The following is a 6216-nucleotide window of genomic DNA, read 5'->3' as shown; positions in this document are numbered from 1 at the left end:
AAACGCTGGTGGTTTGCATTTCACTGGGGGGCTCGGTGACTACTATATGGTCAATGCATGCAGGACAAAAATTGTCAGGTGGGTGCTTGAAGTGCATCTAACATCACGACTTAGGCTCTCTGTTCCCAGCCCATTCCCTTCTCCTCCTTACTGCATATACATACCCAGACTCTGAGTACCCTCCACAAGGCCCAGAGAAAGCATGTAAGGCAGTGAGTGGTTCACAAAGTGTGGTCTGCAACCATCTTGCAGGTAAGCTGCAGGCTCTGGGTTCACACACCCCTATACTGGGGAGCCTACACTGGTGCTCCAGCTCTGCAGCTCCCCTCTTGGGGGAGGATCCTCATGGGCCAGATCTAGCTCATGGGGACAGGAAGCAGCTCCATGCACTCCCACTCCTCCTCCTCTGAGCAGGGGGATTGGCAGTCCAAGAAACTGTTCACCTGAAAGCTTTCCCTGCTGCTTCCATTGGCCAGATTCATGGTGCCTGAGAGCGACAGGAGGTACAGAGCCAGGTAAGTGTCGTCCCCTCCGCCCCACCTTCATATCCAAACTTCACACTCCCATTCCCGTCAGGCACCATTACTTTTTACCCTGCAAGGTAAAGTAAGGGCTGGCAGAGCCTTGAGAAGATTGGATGGGTGGCTCACGGACTGGTGGTGTTATCGAGTTAACATCAAGTCAACTCAGGGATGGTCTAGACAGTATGTGGACTGAAAGTAGGAGAAGTAGCAATCAGCTTAATCTGCAGCAAGGGAGATTTAGGTTCAATATTAGGAGAAACTTTCTAAGTAACTATAAAAACAGTTAAGCTAGGGAGTAGGCTTCAAAGGGAGGTTCTGGAATCTCCATCACTGGAGGTTTTTAAGAACCAGTTAGACAAAAGTGTGTAGGAATACTTGGTCCTGCCTCAGCACAGGGAGCTGGACTGGGGGTCTTTCTAGGTCACTTCCACCCTGCATTTCTATGATTCTCTGTAGAGCTTAACTGGTGATCATCACAGCAAAACTGACCCTCCAGCCTTCACCCAGCTCCCGTCCAACGTGAATTATTAACAAATGAGCTGGTCCCTGATATAGAGAAGTCATAAGACCAGTGAGCCTAGCAGCCCTGTCAGTGATATCTCAGGACAGCCATTCCCTCATAGAACAGTGGGGGAAGCTAGGGGATCCAATCGTTCCTCCCTGATAAAGGTCTGCAAAGCACAAACAGGGACTTAGCTTAAAAAAGCAGAGATGCCTTCCCTCAATCACTATTACAGGCACCTATCCTAAGTCTGTAAGTAAACACATGGGCGACGTCTACATTGGCCCCTTTTCTGGAAGGGGCATGTTAATTTCAGAGGTCGTAATAGGGAAATCTGTGGGGGATTTAAATAAAAATGTCCAACGCTTTTTTCCGGCTTTTAGAAAAGAGCGTCTACACTGGCCCCGATCCTCCGGAAAAAGCACCCTTTTTTGAATAAGTAGGAATAAGATCCTCCGGAAAAGGGCGCTTTTTCCGGAGGATCAGGGCCAGTGTAGACGCTCTTTTCCGGCTTTTCTAAAAGCCGGAAAAAAGCGGCGGACATTTTTATTTAAATGCCGCGGGGGATATTTAAATCCCCCGCGGATTTCCCTATTACGACCTCTGAAATTAACATGCCCCTTCCGGAAAAGGGGCCAATGTAGACGAGCCCATGCAGTTCTCAGATAGCCTTCTGACCCAGAAAGAGGCTAGACAAGAGGGAGGGTAACTCACCTGAACAGTCAATGCCACTTACAGCCCAGAATTCATCAGCAACACTGAATTCCCAGAAAGACAAAGTGAAGATGATAAAAAAAACCAGACCCCATATCACTAGCTATAGGGTTTAGATCTAGCTTGGTGTGTATCACAGAAGAGTGGTTAGAGACCCCCAAGAGGCACTGGACTGAGGGTCTTCTACCATCTTAGTGGAGAAAGGGCAAGGGAGAAACCCTGCATACTGGTTACTTACAGTGGATCTTCTGGAAACCTCAACTTCTCTGAGGGTATGTCTTCACAGCAAAGTTATTTTGAAAAAATAGCCATTATTTCAAAATAACTTCACTAGCATCTACACAGCCAAACTGCTATGCTATTTCGAAATTCATTTGAAATAGCGGAGCACTTATTCCAAATTTGGTAAACCTCATTCCATGAGGAATAAAGCCAAATTCAAAATAGCTATTTCATAATAAGTGCTGTGTAGACACATCGAAATAGGGGGCCTCCAGCCTTCCCAGGGTGCCCTGGTGGCCACTCCAGTCTCAACCAAGATCACTCCTCTCCTTCCTCCCTCCCCGGAGCCTTTAGGGGTTGACTCTGGCCACAGTGTCTGTGCCAGTTCCAAGCCTGCCAGGCCAGAGCCAGCAGTCACTACCCCTGACCCAGTGGCCCCAAAACATGAGCCAGCAAAGACTGGCAGCCAGCCCTCCACCACTCGCCAGGAGCAGTCTCCCAGCTCCCAGGAGCCTGACAGGGGCTGGAGAAGGCGGGCGCCTTCCTGGTCCAGGGTGGAGATCATGGACCTTATTCAGGTTTGGGGGGATTGCCCCCAATGTCCATGATCTCTGCACTAGAGAGAGGAATGCGGCCATCAATGGCAGGATAGCTGCCAGCCTGGCCCTAAAGGCCACATGTGAACCCAGGAGCAAGTTTGCATGAAAATCAAGTTGGTCTGGAGAGCACCCCAACCCTGAGCCTTGACCTTCTCCTCCCCTTTCTTCCTCCCCCCAAGTTTTCCCCCTTCCCTCTTCCCCCCTCTCTTCTCCCCTCTCCCGCCTCCTTTCCCCAGTCTCACCAGAGTTTCATTCTCCCCCCTCTCCCCCGGGGTTTTGTTAAATAAAGATAGTTTGTGTTCATGAAAATACGTGTATTTTATTTGACATCAGGAAGGGGGCAGAGGGAGAGGTAAGTGGAAGGACGTGAGGGAGGAATGAGGCACAAGCCCCCAGTGGGGCAGACCAGAGAGGCTCTGAGGGCTCCTCAGGATGGAAGCTCTCCCGCAGGGCCTCCTGGATACTGACAGCCCCCTGATGGACCTCTCAGATGGCAGCCTGCAGAAAGTTCAGACAGGTCCGCAGCAACGCGTCCACGAAAAGCACCAGAGTGCCCAGGGGCAGCTCTGGCTTCATGTCGCAGAGTGCTGTGATGTCCCGAGTGAAGGCAACCAGAGCACACAGAGACAAAATGGTTTCCTGTCCCTCATGGAGGTAGGCAAGCAAGCAGGGAAACCTGAGAACTGGCTGTCCAGGGGGGTGCCTTTAAGCACAGGCCTCAGACAGCCTCAGGCAGCAGCCACACAAAGTAACTCCTGACCTGATGCCCTGCCGGACCTGGTTCTGTCCGGCCTTAAATGCGATTCACCGTCCACTCAGTGTGGACGCGCTATTTCGAAATAGCAAAACGCTATTTCAAAATGCATTTTGTGTGTAGACGCGCTATTTCGAAATAAGATAGTTTGAAATAATGCTGTAGTGTAGACATACTCTGAAAGAAGAAATCAGGCCCCTGAGTAATTGAAACAGATACTTCAAAGAGTTTAATTGGAAACATGTGCACAGTAAATACAAACACTATATTATTTACAGGGGAGGGTTATTTACAGGTGACTGTTTGTGAGACACAGCATGGCCAGCACCTGAGAAATAAACTTAAAGAGTCATCAGCATTTGTACAATGCCCCTTAATAAATATAATAACATGGGTTGGGATTAAGCTGCTGGATATGGAATGGAAAACAATCTCCAAAACAGGAAACACCACAAGATTAGGGGAACTCCTATTACCTAATATAGTGAATTATCAGAAAGTGTCAATTCAACAGGGGAAAACACTGATCCCCTTCCCATATTCAGCCATCACAGGAAGATTCTCTCCCCATTGAGAACCACAGACAATGATATCCCAGACCCCCTCAGCCTTTTACCCTCCTTTGCTAACTGTTGTCTGGTGACTCCTCATAGGCCCAGAACCCAGGAGGGCAAGAGTAAAGTGCTGAGAGAGACTAGAAACCTAACTATTCAGGAAACTTTTTCTATGAGGTGGAGGATCATAGCCTCTAAATTTGGAGGACGAATGATATCTGCTGAGTACCTTCTTTGAAGGGCAGAGTGTTCTGAACTCCCAATAACATCAGAGGGAGTTTGAGGTCACTCAGCAACTTATGGGACTGGACAATACAAGCACAGTTAAAGGCCCTGGATATCTAAAGGAAATCACCAAAATCCACAGTTAGATGCTTAAATGCCAATTAAAGCCACCCTTAGTGAATTCCCCCGGCATGTGTAATCCCCTAAGTAGTATAAGGGCCCTACCATCAATCAAACGTTAGCCCTGCCCCCTGACCCCGGAAGTCCCGCCCCCTGACCGCCAGAATTCCCTTCTCCCCTGTCACCGGAAGGCCGGCCACTGGATGGTAGTACATCCGGGTCAAGAGGGACAGCTGACCGGGTGTCATGTGACCCCCGTTAGGCCCGTCCCCTGTCACCGGAAGTCCCGCCCTTTGGGGTAATTCATCCGGGGTCAAGAGGGGCAGGTGACCGGAAGTAAGGAGTGTCATGTGACCCCTCTAAGGACTCGCCCCGCCTCCCTCAACCAATCAGGAAGGGATTTTCCCCTGTAGGACCGCCCCGCGAACCGCTTTGACCAAGCGGGGGGGCAGTTCTGGGACCCGATGACCCGCCCAGCAGTGGGTCGTGTGACCCCTCTAAGAACTTGTCCCGCCTCCCTCTACCAATCAGGAGGGGGTTTTTCCCTGTAGGACCGCCCCGCGAACCCCTTTGACCAAACGGGGGGCAGTTTTGGGACCAGATGACCCGCCCAGCAGTGGGTTGTGTGACCCCTCTAAGAACTCGCCCCACCTCCCTCTACCAATCAGGAGGGGTTTTTTCCCTGTAGGACCGCCCCACGAATCGCTTTGACCAATCCGGGGAGTGCAGTTCCGGGACCCGTTGACCAGACCTGAGGCGGGTCGTGTGACCCCTCTAAGAGCTTCCCGTGACACCCTTTGCCAATCAGAGCATAGCACTTCCCCGTAAGTTCTAGCGCCACACAAAAGAGGCCATCTTGTTCCAAGAGCGCGTGTTTCAGAGAGCGTGCAAACGCTGAGCGGAAACATGGCTTCTTTCACCAACTTTGTTTTGGTGCCGAGAAGAAAGCGCTACATCAGCGACAGTTCCGAGGAGGAAGGAGAAGTTGAAGGGAGCCCTTTGGCCCAGCCGCTGATGGATACACCAATATCTGACGCCGAAACCCAACCGCTCACGATGCAGCCAGACAAGCTAGATGGCCTGGAGGAAGAAGGTGCCCATGGCTCTCAGGAGTCGGACAAGACGCTTGGAAAAGAAGCCAAATAGGTAAATGAAAGATCGAAGTTGGGGCATCATGGGGTTAGGAAACCGGGATTTTGTAAACTTTAAAAAAAAAATGACCAGAGCGTCTTACATTATTTCTTTCTGGCAATCTTTTGACAGCTTGACGATGCCTTTCTAGCTGACCGTCAGACCCGGGACAGCATTGCATCGGACGAGGAAGACGAACCGGGCCCACCTTGTTTTTGCTCAACACTGATACAAAGCATTGAAGAGAACGCCAAGGATGACGGCCATGAAGAATTCAGGAGGTGGCTGTGCATTGACCTCGTTGAGCCAGTGCCACATCATAAGCGTAAAAAAGTTATGCGCTCTATTGTACGCGTTGGTGTTTATACCGTCCTTAGTCACTGTCTTAGGGAAAAGCTTTTTGAGGACTGTGAGGGTTGTGTCATAAATGCGCCAGCCCAGCGGTACCATGACTGTTTGACTTGGACTCCAGAGGGTATAAACTGCAAGCTCCGGGGCCTATGTGCTGAACTGTGTTTGGAAAGCTTATTAAATACTGTTATTGCCGTAGGTCCGTGGTCCCCAACACGGTGCCCGCGGGCGCCATGGCGCCCGCAGGGGCATTTGCATGCACCTGCCAGGTGCTTGGGGTTGACCTGGCCTTGGGTACATAGCGGGTGGCGCTTGCGCGGGGGGGGGGGGGGGCGCGCTGGCCCCGGGCGCGCGGTGCTTGAGGGTGGGGGTGCCGGCCCCGGGCGCGCGGTGCTTGGCGGAGATGAGCATTATTATGGGGTTCTGGATGTGAAAAAGTTGTTCGGAGCGAAAAATTATTGTGAGTTTTGCCACACAGTGTACAGTCATGACCACTCTTGCAGGTATTGTTGCCGCCTCT

The sequence above is a fragment of the Pelodiscus sinensis genome, unplaced genomic scaffold (assembly GCF_049634645.1).
Source record: "Pelodiscus sinensis isolate JC-2024 unplaced genomic scaffold, ASM4963464v1 ctg49, whole genome shotgun sequence".
Lineage (NCBI taxonomy): Eukaryota > Metazoa > Chordata > Testudines > Trionychidae > Pelodiscus > Pelodiscus sinensis.
Note: the sequence above shows the minus strand (reverse complement) of the source record.